The sequence below is a fragment of the Etheostoma cragini genome, chromosome 19, assembly GCF_013103735.1.
Source record: "Etheostoma cragini isolate CJK2018 chromosome 19, CSU_Ecrag_1.0, whole genome shotgun sequence".
In the NCBI taxonomy this organism is placed as follows: Eukaryota; Metazoa; Chordata; class Actinopteri; order Perciformes; family Percidae; genus Etheostoma; species Etheostoma cragini.
In genome coordinates this window covers 11,120,812-11,136,359 of record NC_048425.1, presented here as the reverse complement: position 1 = coordinate 11,136,359, position 15,548 = coordinate 11,120,812, and the positions used below count along the sequence as shown (strand labels likewise).

At 43.6% G+C, this 15,548-nt stretch overlaps 1 protein-coding gene across 1 annotated transcript in view; it reads right to left on the bottom strand.

The window, feature by feature from the left end:
• The window catches only part of LOC117935238 (neuroligin-2-like), a 91,691-nt gene extending 76,264 nt beyond the window's left edge, over positions 1–15,427 (bottom strand). The window contains exon 1 of the mRNA XM_034857372.1: positions 14,482–15,427. The gene's annotated coding sequence lies outside the window, so the exon portion shown is untranslated. The remainder of the gene's footprint in view (positions 1–14,481) is intronic.
• Between the last annotated feature and the right edge of the window lie 121 nt (positions 15,428–15,548).

Here is a 15,548-nt window from a genome sequence, read left to right as displayed (position 1 = left end):
TCACTCTCTGTGTCCTGTTAGTGAGGAAGTCCAAAATCCAGCCCACCAGATTGTAGTCCAACCCAAAATGTTCTATGATGCAACAATGCAGGAAGGTGCAGCACTACATAACAGAACTCCGCCGTGCCGCAGAGGCAAAGCGGCAACACCGCAAGGACAAACAGAGAAAGGCTCCACAACCAGACTCCACCTCAATTTTCCAATGCCCACATTGCAGCAAAATCTGTGGATCACGGATTGGCCTTAACAGCCACCTGAGGATCCACAATTAAGATGACGATGTGTGTGTGTTTATGAGTGCGTACTATATGTATGTGCATATGCTGACTGAAGAGCTGTCAGCTTTGATCGTTAGTAGGAGATGTCTAATAGCAGCTTTTGGCTCTACAAGCTGTTCATTGAACCTGCTCATATTTTTTGTGAACTATGTGAACTTGTTCCTTTTAATCTGCTTGAACTGAACTTTGAGCTAGCTCTTGTGAAGTGTAACATATTTGATCTATATGTAGACTATTATTCTGCTTATTATTTTTAAACCATATAGAGGGTTAGAAAATGAGATGTAGAGTGAAGTTATGAAGACAACAAACCTGAATGCACACAGACAACCCACTTTACCAATGTATGTGGTTGTATTATCACACTTCACATCACATCAGGTAGAAGCTCAGGCTTTTGTGTTTTAATAGAGCAGGGTACTTAGGGAGACCTTGCAAAAGAAAATGCACCTTGATGATGAAGACACAGAGCTGTAAAGCTTCATGTAGGAGATTGACAAATCAGCCATTGATGTGACATATAGTCCACAAAGGGATAAATATCTGCACTTAACACTTAACTGTACCACTTATGAGCCATTGAGGAGATTGTGTAAGTGGCATATGTGTGGTGTATACATGTGTGGATGTAAAGGTCTGGTGCGTGTCACAGTGTGCATATGTGCAATATCATGCAAGTGTGCCCACTGTGAATGAGCATGCATGGCATGTCTGCATACATTTACTGTACATTTATTTTTTGCACATTAACAAGTAATGCAATCCTGTGGGTGTATGTTGTGTTCACACGGCTGTGTGTATTCAAATGTTACTTACTATGCATGGTCCCAGAAGGCTCCCTAATTACAACACGAAGAGTCGTGCACGAAGCAGTGCGTAATTCTAATTTTAAGCCATGTAGTATTTGCTTAGTTTGTGTATACGGTATGGAAGTTACACAGATTGTTTGTTTCACTCATACAAATGCAAATGATACCCATTCAAATGACAAACTTGTTTTTCTTTCCCTTTGCATTCATCTCCCCAGGATGCTCTCATACATTTCTCACTGTAGAGAAGCTGTTTATACGCGGATGGTGCTTTGCTTGTCACCCATTATGTGACGCAAAGAGCTGACAATAGTCCTGCACCACGGGAGCTACTCCATCACAGACACAGACAGCCAAGTGAATGATGATTCCCACTTTGCACCAGGGCCGGTACCCATCATGCATCAGTTCGAGATAACATGATAGACTGGTTGTCGGTACCGATTTAGTGTGTTGTCTGAAATACGTTAACGGCAGTTTACTGAACCGTCGGGAAACAGACCCAGGCACCTGAGTCAGAACTATTAGTAATTTAAAGGTGTGGTAGCATTGGATCCGGACGGACAGGAATGATAACACTGGGAGATGGAACGGGGTGTGTGACGATTCTGCTTTGTCCTACTGCAACACAGATTCGTAGATCTGAGTGTTGCGATTTCGCTTTAATAGCGCATATCGTTACAGCCCCATAATCCCCCTATACGGTCGTTTTCATACAACAAACAGAGGCAAAATAAATATCAAATACTACTTGTGGTTTTAAATGCTTTTGGGAATGGATGTTCGGAAAAATCTTGGGAGACTACAGAGAAATGGGACCGCAATGAAAAAATCCCTGATGCTGGTTACTTACAGCTGGGGTTTTCAGGCTGGCTTCAGCTGAACCGAGCTTTATGATGGTGACTGACTGCAAGTCATAATTTACCAGCACTTCACTGCTTCCAGGTTGGGGATAATGGTGGGGATTAAGGTAACCTAGGAGGAAGGGAAAGGGCTGTTTAAGTTATCCGAAATAGCTCACATCTGAAATAGGGTGTTATTTGAGATAAGCCCTTTATATACAGTACAAAGGTTCATTATGTGGTGTTTTGAACGTCATGGTTCAATGTGTTTTCTTTACAGAGAACGTTTCTTTCCATTAACATACATTTCCCAGTGATGCATAAACAACATGTAATGTACTCTGAAACCATAACACTCCAAAATGTAGAGGATTTAAATGATGGGAGCATCTTCAACCAATACTACCTTTCCAGACTGATTGGTAGTGTTTGACTAAAAGACTACACACTGCATTGCTTTCTGAGTGGATCTCACACTACTACTACTATTTATATATGACGGACCAAGACCGACACTGTAATTAACCTGTATTAGACCGCTGAAACGTTTATGCTTTATACGGGAGTTCAAATTAGCAGTTGTAAGTCTGTGGAGCTATGCATTGGTGAAAATGTAAATTATTGTATTTCCATAGAAACTGAGATTACACAGGTGATGAAAAGGCTGAAAGTAAACAGGATAAAGCGTATTGACAATGACCTAGTGAACAATAATTGCAAATAAGATTCTGTATACAGTAGAGCATTATGCACATAAACATGCTGACTGAAGGGCTGACAGGTGTAATCTCTGTAGACTCTGTCACTCCGGGGATAAGGTTGGGTGTGTGTTTGATATCTCCACCCAGCCCCATGTGATAGTGTTATTATCACTGACCTTGACTTGTAGAATCCTTTGGGAATGATTTTACTCTAATGCATAAAAAAAATCCCACAATGTTTAACTTGTTCTCTGCTCAGCTCGGCCTCTAAATCCCTGTGCGTCGTCACTGACCTTGAAGTCTGGCTTTGATAAGAGTAAATGTAATAGCATTGTAACTGTACAGAGAAGACTCATGAGCTGGAGAGGGCACTTGGCAGATCAGATTATTCCCCAAAACACATTTATTCCTGTATCGCAGTGACAGCTATAGTGAAATATGCCCGGGGCTAGCTAGTAAAACCTGCATGTGTGTGTTCTGGCGTGTTTGCATTTGCATGACTGAACCATGAGAGTCACTTACAGAAGTCAAAAGTCCAACACAATAAGAATGACTCTCCTCCACAAAACATGAGGCTCTCAAAATCATGTCAAACGTCAGAATAATAACCGCAGGTAAGGTAATACAAGGCACTGCTGCGCCTCATGCTCATTCTATGCTCAAAAAACACATGTACACAGACAATTTGAGATTTTGCTCCTGTCTTTATAATAACAAAACAAAAATGTGTTTCCCCATGACAAATTCGAAGACATGAATATGAACAGACAGGTAATCCCATGGCAGACCCAATGAGTTGGATCTCTCACACACTGCAATAACATCTTTTGTTGAATCGTCTCCCTCAAGCCTTGGCAACAGTAGGCCACCTCATGAGCAGAAAGGAATCCATTCACCACCCCCTGGGCATGCTCAGCTTTTTAGCCCTGCGGGCACTTTGTAACTTTAAATCTTAACTGTCGTTGACTCGTTTTTATTTTCAGAAGGCCGCAAGGGATGGCACTAGCTCCTGTATGCTTTATTACTATCGTAGGAGCTTTCCTTTCAGAAAGAACACAAGTACGATGTGTCAAGGTTACAAGGAATATCAAAACACAACAAACATGCAAAACAGGAGGGACGTCACAGAAAAATAAGTCAACAATACGGGACGTGGGGCGGGGGTGACAACGTGCCAACGCTCTATAACTTGCCCATAACGCGTTGGACTAAGTGTCACGGCACAACCGCTAACATGACTGCCAAGAGTATGGACATAATAACTGAACACTAGATGCGTGAAAGACACAGTAAACGGTGATGTGGCGTTGATGAAGCACCCAGCGTAAAAGGAAGCACCAAAGCCGAGGAGCAAAGTCAGCTGACTATGGTATGGGGTAAGTATATTTCCTCTACGCCTCACAGGGGCTACTCCATGTGAGCTTTATTGTGACAAAGCTCTTGTTGCTACCCTTTTAACAGAAAACATTGCTCTTCGATGCATTCCCCTCTGCAGTTTGCCAAAGCATTTTATATTTAACACAAGCACATATATAGCTTCTGGCGCCGTTAAAATCCCAATACCTGGCTGTGGCTCTAGCGGGAGACCTCAGGTTGTGAATGAATAATGCACCACTGAGCCAAGCCTTAAATCAAACTATGCACCCGCATTGAATTGGATCATATTTTACACATGTTCCTGGTTCTGTTCCATTTAGTACCCCTCAACAGTTGCTTAGGCAAGGATGAAAACTAGACAGGGTGGTGTGATGCACCATGGGGCACGGATAAAACATTACACACATAAGGTAGGGGTGGGACATTACAACATGACCCGCTTTCACTTTTATTCTGAAAATCTAGACTGCATCAGATGTCCGTGCTCTGCGTGGAATGTCTGCCTTTAACAGAGCGACAGTAATAACCTAAGGCTATGTTCGCACGGAAACGGTAAGGGAGAAAAAAGTAGCTTCCACTTAAGGGGCCCTATCTCGCACAGTGCAAAGCCTAACGCAAGTTTCTTTGGCAGTTTAAGACCAACGCAGTTGTCAATTTTCCGTCCACTAGTATTAGCCTGTGTCTGACAGGGTGGGGGGTGTGGCATCACGATGGTGGCTCTCCATCGTGATGGGACGATGACATCATCCCCTGTGGGGGTTCGCAAAGTTAGTGCAGGGGGGCCGCCAAAAGAGGTTTAATATTTTTCAAATGTAACATTAATATGAATCCAATATATGAATAGCAAAGATATGTTGGCATATTTGTGAAAAAAAACGAAAACATTTACACATTGAAGCTACGCTTACTATGGATAGGGTAGCCATATAGTTAACTAAAGGATTCACTGTGCCTTCAACATTTATATTTAACATGGAAACATAATGTAAAATGATATAATAATATCCATTCATTTTCATCCATCTGGCCCAGTTTAACATGCAATTGTATAAATACATTTGGTAGGGAGTCTGTCCTTTTTTTCAAGCTAGGGGTCCTTGCCCTTAAACACATTGAAGACCCCGGCGTTAAAGGGTTACAAGCAGTGTAAACAGGAAAAAGAGTAAAGAGGCAGGACAGAAATGGAAGAAAGAGGCAAGTGCATGTTGAGGTTTCTTTCTAATGGCCTTCCTCCATAATGATCTCTGAGATCTCTCCTAATTGGGCAATCTCAGCGAAGGCACCCAACACCCCACTCTGGAGAACAGGTCAGACAGGGAGCCAGAAAGAGAGAGACGGAAGGAAGGGGAAAACATTTACAGACACAAGGGGGGTGCCATGAAAAGGTTGAGCTATGTGAGTCTAATGAATTGAGGGGTTGTACAAGAGCAGCATTGACCTCCAACTCCCTGCTCCCTACTTGCCTTAATTATTCTTTCACTCTCTGGCTTTCACTACCCCAGTGTAAATCTTTAAGGATTCAATGGATTGAAATTTTGAAAACTACTTTTGGCTTCAGATGATAACACAACAGAAGCTTAGGGTGGCTCAGGGACCTTGTTTGGAACATTGTGGCCAATGAAAGTATGGTTCTCTGTGAGGGATGTGAGGGATGTGAGAGAAGGAGAAGAGGGATCTATAAGGGCCTCTCCAAAGGACTAATTTATGAGCATCCTGATCAATGGGTTAATTAAGTGGAGAGAGGAGAAAATGGAAAGGGCAGGGGTAGGCCAGAGTGGCTGTGGCAGAGAAGAAAAGGTTAGGAATGGAAGAGCAAATGGGTGGAGGTTAGGAGGCTGACAACAAGAGAGGCAAACAGATATGGGCAGACATGTGGAGCCTGCTGTGGGAATCAAATTCCATTGTGCGCTTAACTAAATTGACTGAGAGCATCCGATAATTCTCTGATGGTAATTTCTCCAGGTTAGTGATGACTATGAGCTATTGGCTCACCTTCTTCAATCAATACACCTCCACCTCTGCAGATTTGTCAAAGTCGTGCAAAATAAGATGTCAAGAACGTAATCCACGGGGCGGTCTCACAGAGACCTTTTGGAAAATCAATTCAGATATTTACTTGTCAAAAAAAAAAAAAAAATCGCAAAAGGAGGAATACACGTGTCAAGCACACGCATACACTTCAACCATGCTCACACAACACACACGCCTGCAGCTGTTCTGTCTTCAAGAATGTGAAGCACGTTCTCCAGTGAGAAGGATAGAGCCCATCCTTTGAAATGTGTTTATTCCCTTACAAAAGGAGGGGGAGAGAGAGAGAGAGAGAGAGAGAGAGAGAAGCAGTGAAAGAAACAGGGCCAAAAAATCCTGCTGACTTGCAGTCTTTCTAATTCGCCGGCCCCTTCTCCTGTTCCCCTTCTTATTTCCAACTCTGTGGAGTTTAAACCTAAATGGAAAGCGATTGTTTCATGTAGGCACCAGGGGAGCTCTGGTTTCTTTCTTCCCAGGCATTCATCGTTGCAGAAACACCCCTACCCGACCGCATGCCGACCATTTAAAAAGCAATACACGTTACAGTGTCCCAGCAAAGCAATCTCACCACTCATTAGCCGTGAGCACTAGCATGTGATCGAGGTTACACTCCCTTAGCCTGGCTAATTAAGGTGACAAGGCCCTACCTTTCTTGTTCTTACGGTGAGATGTTCCCCTCTTTTCATTCAACCGATACATGCCTGTCCCTTTTACCTTGATAGTCCATGCTTCCTATACTTGATATTTCTAATAGTTGATATTCCTATAGTGACCTATCTTGCCTTATAAAATCTTGTGTTACCACCAAATCCCTTTCCCTCTCTCTTACACCTTGGGTGAATTCCAGTCAGAAGGGACGTTTGAAGGGCACTACATAGGGAAAATGAGTCCTTTTTACCAAGATACTGTAGCCTGAGGGTAGCAGATAAGTGCACTCAATAAAGTTCGGTACGAGTCAGAACACTGACATTTATGTTCCCGGGGCTGTGAGCTGCTACCTGTGCAAGTAAAGTCCACGGAAATCTGCTCTTTCAGGGTGTTTGGCGAGGAGTGATCCACACAGATTGGAATTTAGTTCCTCTCTCCTGCAACCATTTGTCAGCAGAAGAATTGCTCCAGCCTTGAGAGACAGTGTGAAGAGCCACAGATGAATGATTCAACCAACGTGCATTGTTTTCTATGAAGGATGGAGGACACACATGCCGCATCCTTAAATATTAATAGAAAACAAAAGGAAAGTGCCTTTAGTTAAAATAAATCAAAGAAGAAAGACGTGCCAAAGGTTTTTGATGCGTTTGCTCTTTAGTGTGTGCACAAAGGCAGAACCTTTCACTATTTGTTTGTTTTGTGTGTGTGTGTGTGTGTGTGTGGCTGTCTGTGTGTGTCTGTCTGTGGGTGTGTGTGTGTGTGTTTATCCTGGGGGTTTGTGTTTTCTTTGCTGATTGTGACAATAACAGCGACGATCATTGCCTGCTTGGCATCATCGAGCGCGAAAGTGTAACACTGCCATTCTGGTGCTCATTCATCACTGTCGTGTCTCTGCTTTCATCCCTAACCGGCGAAGACACACAAGCAAACACACAGCACACACACACATATCTATACACAAAAACATCCAGAAACTAGGAAGCGCCTGTCATGGACGAGACATCCTAATTCACTGTGTAGGCTCATTCTTTTCATTAGCGTCCGCCATCGCGACAGCTAAAGCCCAGCAGCCTAACGATGCATCAACTGGCGCCAGACGGCACACAGAAGTACTTGAAAGGCTCCATTTGTTTAAAGGTGAAGGGGTCGAGCCTTGATTCTTAGAAAAAGGTGCACACGCACACATGCACCCAACACATCCACTCCTTACCGATAAATGTCATCCGAATCAGAAAGGGATTCATTACCAAGTAAGTAACACTGTAGAGGAGTTGGCCTCGGTTGTTAATTGAACCTTTATATAACAATAAAAACTGAAGAAAATATGTATACATTCCAATAGTTCATGATATCAGGAAAATATCCAATTGACAGATATTGCGATTGGGATATGATCGACGATTTTGTGTCATTTTTGTATCCTTATTCTCATTTTCACTGAAAACAGGATAGTTCTGATTTTTGCAAGGATCTGTACCAAACAAAAAAAGAATTTCTTTGGTCTGTAGGATAGGATTTGTAGGACGAGATGTCTCGGCCAAGCACCCATTACTTAATTCAGACTGCTTTGGCACATATTTTGCCTTTAACAAATAGTGCTGTCCCTGCGATTTTGGACATTGCACTAGTCCATAGTGGGATTTGGATAAAAGTGCAATTAATTGTGCAAATCTACAATATAACTGTTAAACATTAAAAAGGAAACAAGAGGCTACATGGAGGATGTGCAAAATGTTGAGTAATGTGCAAATGTTCAGGATATATAGAATGCGCAGAGGACTGGTATATAGTCCAGGATTAAGATTAGATTGAGAGTCTAGTCTAAAAAAAAACAGCTTGATGAATTTTATCATGAAAGGCAGAGACCAAAATGTAAGAAAGTTAATTTTATTTGGATTTTGTTTTGGTGGTGATTTATGAAACTTACATGAGGTAGAAAGATTTGTGTTGTGTTTAGTTATATATATATGTAACATGTTGATGGTGTATGTAGATACATCTATAGATTTGTGTGCTTCTGTGTTATTGTTGGTGTAAAAATTTTTTTTATTTTATTTTAAAAAAACAGCTCATCCAGGGCCCCTCCAGGCATCACTTGTACCAGCAGCAGTAACCCCTAGGAGATGAACAGCTGCGACTGGTATCTCTGCGAGTCTTAAGTGTTGCCATTAGCAGCCGGCTCTGGCCATGCCTCAAACCCAACCACCGCAACCCACCGTCACTTATGTAAACACATGGACATCAAACACATAACGGCCGGGGCCTGTGCTACGGGACAGCCGCTGGCTATGCCACCGCGGAGGCTCATTACGTTTGACTGACCGAGGCGCCACAACATACCAGCCCAAGAGGGAAATGTGTGTGTGTTTTTTTAACAACCCTCATCATTATACAGTGCAGCCACGATGAGAACACTTGAGCATGTTGGCCAACACAGCCGCCGCTGCTGCTTCCTTTGCCAGTATTACCATTCAACTGGTCTTTCACTAGCTAGTTGTTAGGGCTTTGGCTGACAGCTCATACTAATACGTGTGGCGGTGTGTCAACCCATACTAATGTGTGTGCAACAGCAGGGAAGAGGTAGCATGTAGCAGATGTTAACAGTGTAAAATAGAGATGGTTTTCTCTCTCTCTCTCTCGTTGCAGAGTATGCTCCTTCACTTCTTGCTTTTCTGAAACACCGTCCTGTCTGCTCTTCAGCCTGCTACCCCCCGCTCCTTTCCAATTTCTTGCGACATGCACGCTCACTTGACTTTCAGAGCACATTCTCTCCTCCTCTTTCTGGATGTGACTGGGTTAAGAGGGCAGGAATAGCGGCCGGCCCACCTGCCTGTCTCCAGACCAGTTGACTCGGCGGTTGTTTGCGATGCTGAGGGTTTACTACAGAGCACTCGCAGGGATGTGGCTACTTCTAACCTTGAGATGCTGTCAATACCATAACTCACTCAATTTGTTTTTTGCGACCCCATCGATGGCAAAATGTAACAGGCAGTGTGGGCTTTGTGGAGCTGTGAAGGAGAATGTAACAAATAACACGGGGCTGGGAAAAAAAATTAAAAACAGGATATTTCATAACAAATACATGAATCGCTACAGTTATGTATCAGTGAGATTTGTGTATAAAATCCCTGGACTATGAAATGGATTGCAGAAGGGGTATTAAGGACAAAAACAAAGCACACAGGTAGAATTACCCATGGATGCAATGGGAAATGGGAAACACAGGGAAGTCACTCAGGTTTGCCAGAGGGATCAGCTGCACTGCTCAGAGCAACATAGATTTTGACTGTCAGTCAATCTGATTGGCCAGAAAGCAGGATGTATTTAATCCCGGCTGTTGCTGACTCTGTTGCAGTGGATTCCATCAGATCTGTACCATGCTTTCTATTCAGGACCTGACTCTGCAACACAAAGGCACAACATCCCATTGTAGCGTTGCATCTCTGAATGGATTTAAAAACTTGTTTAAAAAAAAACACTCAATCACAGTGTTTTTTTACAGGTTTCCTATAGTGGAGAAGGAGCCAACCTCCTGCACTGTCCAACTTGAGGTGGGAGCAAGCAGTTCGGAGCTGGACGATTGCTGTTTCTGGGTGGTTTCTCGCTGTCTCTGTGTCTTCCTTTTTCTTTTATGTTTTTGATGATAAGAGGAGCAAATCTTGGCCTGTGGTCAGCCTGGTTAACGGAAGGTGGGAGAAGCGGCGATGTGAAGGTTGCCGCTGCTGCAAACATCAGTTTTTTTCTGTTTTGTTAAAAATGTATCAGAAGAGTGTGGACCTTGATGATCTCACCTTAATGAGCCCACCGGGGACACTACAGCGCTGTTGGCCTCAGATTAACTGACGACATGAAGACCAACGGAGCAGACAGAGGAAGGAAAGTTTGGAGAGAGTGTGTGTGAGGGAAAGAAACAACAAGCTGGGACAAACCCGATAGCAGAAAATCCTGCTATATGAAAGAAAAAGAAGAAGACTGAGTCGGAGAGAGAAAGAGAGAAGAATGGATGGAGCGGAGACAAGTAATGGCTCCAACCCCTTGTCTCCATCTTGCACCCCGGAGAGCAAAAATCTCATAAAACAGGCTCAGTCAAAGCAGAGAGACGGGCCACTGTGGAGGGACTGTGGGAGACCTGCACTCTAATTGAATGGCAACAAAACAGACACACTGACAGGCTGCCAGGGAAGATGGAGGTATATTCCTCAGAGAACAATGCCCAAGAAAATCATATAATCGTTTACCTTTACTCTTTCAATAACTTTTGAATTGCCTGCATTCACAACCACATATGGAAGGACCGCATAGTATTCCAAAACATGGACTTTCAGCTTGTTGCACAGATGCTTATGTTTGCTTATTTTGAAAGGAATAAAATATTTGGATATAACGATTTCATGTCAGGATTCTGCACAGCGCCAGAAAACTCTGTTTACTGGGCTTTAGCATAAAGAAAGAAATGCAGCCTCCAGCAATTTGGACATTGCTGCAGTCGATATGGGAGCACACATACAAGCACACGTACAGGCCAGTGGGAAAATAATAAATAAGCTGCATGTTTAAAATCTTCGCGGGGTTTGTCCTTCCAAAAGAGATGATTTTGCCATAGCAACAACACACACTTCCGTTGCAAAAAACAGCCAGGCTCCCTTTGAACCCAATGAATGACTCTGCCACAAATGGATGACGAAGAAAAACAAAAATGAGTAATAAAGACGATAAAAGAGCCCTGCAGAGCATTTGTACACGTGTATATGTTCTTACAGAAGCATAATGTTCTGGGCGGAGGAGGGATGTAGATCAAAAGTCAAATTTATCCAATGGGAAGACAGCGGGAGCCTACACATGACAACAAATACATGATAACATGGGGCAACTGGTGCTCAAGGGAGAAGGAGAGGTGTGTTCCCGTTGTGAACAGCTTGTTGTCAATTACCAAGCATTGCTATATAAAAAAGAAAATCTCTTGCAGAGTTATTCCAATTAATCAACTTCATTTTGTACTAGGGAAGCAGAGAAAAACGGGGTTTAGTGGTGGAGTTTAGTAGTAACATAGATGAGGCAACAGGTAAGTGTCATAGAACCTGCCAAAATATTCAACACAATTAATGTGTGTCACCTTTCGCAAACCATATTATTCAGTTTGTCACAACGACCCCCAAGTTGAAAGCTGAAAAGTAGCAGACATAATCTCACTGATAAATAATGCCAGTAGTCCTGAAAATACATTTCTGCACCTTCAGATCAATGATTGACACGTAGTTTCCCTTCCTCAGCTTCTCATAACGGACGGGAGATATGAACAACAGCGCCTCCCTGAGGACTTGTGTGTTCAGCCAGCCGCGGCTTTACTAAATTATTTCGAGTTTGCGAAAACAAACCTTTAATTTCACCAGCAGTCATCAGACAAGTCTCCAGCTCTCCAGTCAACATGTCAGCTGCCATAATGCTGAAGATTAGTTTTTTGTTTTTTGTTTTTTTACACAGATGGCATCTCTCACCTAAAATTAGCAGCAACTGCTGTCATCTCCAGTCAGAAAAACATCCTTACCCACTGGGGGACCTGCTGTCACTGATTTATCTGCAGTAAAATAAAATAAATAGTGAGGGATAGAATTAGCAGCAAACGGCCAGGTCGGGCTTTTAAAGACTGTGAAAGTGGAATCGTGTGTGGTTGTGATGGCTGCTTCAACCCACCCTCTCACAGCACTAGCCTGCATCTGTTGACTGCTTAGCGACCTGCGCTAGGAGCCATCAATCTAACCGACAACACGCTTTGAACGCTTCAGCCCCATCTGCCTCCAAATTTGCCGCACCTTGCTGCACCTTGCCCAGGTTGGATAACACTGAGAAATGTTTTCAGGGGTTTTGCATGATTTTCCTTTGGACATGCAAAGAAAATTAAATAATTCTTGAATCCAGGATTCCCACACACATAAAGTAGGTGTACACAGGCCTTCTTGACAAGTCCACCTGGTTTTTGTGTTATTGTAAGCATATGCTTTTTGTAAATTTGCCACTGACACAAAACAAATTATAATACACCATATTGCACAACTGCAGATATGCCCTATGTCTCCCACCGTTTCTCCTATTCTGTGTGTCTATATTTCTCTCTCACACACAAATGCCTGCCATCACTCTACACAATGTAGTAGCGTGTCACCTTTATCTACCTTAAATATCTCCACATGTCTTCAATGTTTCCAGCCAGCCGCCATCGAGATAAATAACAACTCCTCTGTGACAAAATCTATTTAGCACAAGGACAGTCACACATTTTTTCCCTTTGCCTCTATTAAAATGCTTTCTCCCCACAGAGATGTCCCTATCTTCTATATAGGGCAGGCTAGCCGCCTTAAACCAAAGAGAGAAGCCGAGTTGCCTTCCTCTTCTTCTCACCGCTGCAGATAAGAACAGAGGTCTTCTTGTCCCTGCTGAATTCTATCATCTAGCAGGCCCTGCCGATCCAAATGCTCCACAACACCAGCCACAGCATATAAATGTGCCCTATTCTTTGTGCTGTGTGTGTGCATCTAATTGTGTGTGTGTGTGTGTGTGTGTGTGTGTGTGTGTGTGTGTGTGTGTGTGTGTGTGTGTGTGTGTGTGTGTGTGTGTGTGTGTGTGTGTGTGTGTGTGTGTGTGTGTGTGTGTAGAGGGAGAATATGTTCTCATGGCCATGGCGTTTCCTGGGTCTGTTGAGTATAAAGACCCCATGAAGATAAAGCTCAGATTAAGTTGAAGGATGATTTAACTGTTGAAGGGGGACCTTTGTGAGTGTGTGTGTGCATCACTTCGATCATCAGTCTGCAACACAGGCCGGTTTGCTTGTATAAAATTCCCCATCCACTTCAATTAATTTCACTATGAATCCAGACAATACACAATTAAAGAAGTGCACAATGATCACCGTATGTGGAAACGGCTGATCCAGCATTGCTATCACAGCCAAGCAGTTTGATTAATAAGCCACAAGATGTGAATGTTAGGAGGACAGAGAAATGAGCTTAGCCTGACTGAATAGCAGCCTCTGTTTCTCCCATTCCACGCCAGAGGAGCCCCGAGTACAAGTCCTCATTAATGGTACAGAGGATACCTCTTGACTGTTACAAAGGAGCAGCTCATCTGCATGAAGCACGACTCAGTTACAACAGGTTTGACACATGTCACACATGAAATTACACATACATACATACAGAAACAAACTGCAAAATCCAAGAGATTGGCAGAAAACTGTTCAAGTGCAAGATGTCTCATTCATTGCAGACATCTCCTGATACTTTTTTTTTACATGTTCTCAAACCTGTTTTAGAAATGACATGAAGGAAACAGTGGTTAAAGATTTCGAATGGTTGAAATGTTGATGATGAACTAAATTCAACTCATTTCAGCCCCAATGTGCTGATTGGGATCCTCATTTCCTAACATTTGTTTTCACTGTAGGTGAAAGACAGGCTTCGAGCGCACACACACACACACACACACACACACACACACACACACACACACACACACACAATTCAAAATGCTAATTGAATGCACATTTGAAGAATGAGTTGAATGTGTAAGTCAGATGTTTCAGTAAGAATCACCCCCTCAGGTTAAATTAGCATCGGAAACCTAGCCTACCTGTTAATGTGTGATCCACGGGTTCTGGTGTGGCGCCAGATTCCCACTGATGTTTTTCCCCCAGAGATTTCTCCTTCTCCTCTTCACTAAACCTTCCTACAGCAGCGGTAAACGTCAAGCGAGCAAAAAAAAGTGCTTGTTTCTAGAAAAATAATAATAGTAATAAATGCACCACCTTCAAAAATGCCGTCCTACAGAACTATCTCGTTCAATCCAACCGGGCCGGCAGGTGGGACTCGACTGGAGACAAACATAAAGCTGCTGTACTGCATCACACATCACATCCAGCAGCCTAGTATGACTCCCCATCGGAGCAGGCAGGCTCGGCTCCTTCCCCGTCTTCTACTGCACGGCAATAGGCTGTATTCATGTCTAGGCTGACAGTCCGGTTAGCCTCAGAAGGAATGTCTGTTTTTATCGAGGCCTTAAAACGACAAAAAATCAACCCTAAGTAAGTCGTGTCTGCGGTGTCTCGGCAGATTTGACAGCCGGGAAAAGTGTCACCTGTGTTGACGAATGGTAGCTGTGATTTTGAGCCTTATTTTCTGGGACGTCGTCGATAAATCCTCAATAAATCCCCTGAAGGAGACCTCTGACACCGCCGTTCACCGGTTCAAGTGGCGGTGCGAGCCTCGGCTTGCTTTAGCTCGTCTCGGTAACGGCGGTCATGGACTGCATGGTGTTCTGGTAGTCTTGCGTGGAAAGATGCTGCCTCTGCTGCCGCTGCCGCTGTGTGGATGCCGTGACTGCCTCAGCTAGCTGTCGCCCGCGCGTGCGCACCCTCGCATTCACGCACGCTCGTTCCCGGCGTGGGACGCGCGCCGCAGTTTCCTCCCTAGCAAGCTGGTCGCCTTGGCAACGCTTTCCTCTGACCTCAATATGGTCGCTTTTCTCCTAAAAAATTGTCGCGTTCACCTCCGTTTCTGTGGCGATGACAGCACGCGCTCAAGTTCACTCAGTAGTGAAGATAGGTATTAATCCGTAGAGGGTGTCGTAGGGCTGGTCTCCGTCTTCTACAGTAGAAAAATGTGCGAAAAAATAGTGCTGAGGAGTTCTATTTTTTCGGCATCCCTTTCCTCTTCTCCTCCGCTCGCATATAGCCGGGCAGATCTGCATCAGCATGACGTCAGAAGACGTTAAAGGGATACTAGCCCATTTTTTTCAACTCCTCTCCTCATCCATCCCTCCATCCTTCATCTTTCTTTTTCTACTATCCCTTAACCGGTCATTCATTCATTTACC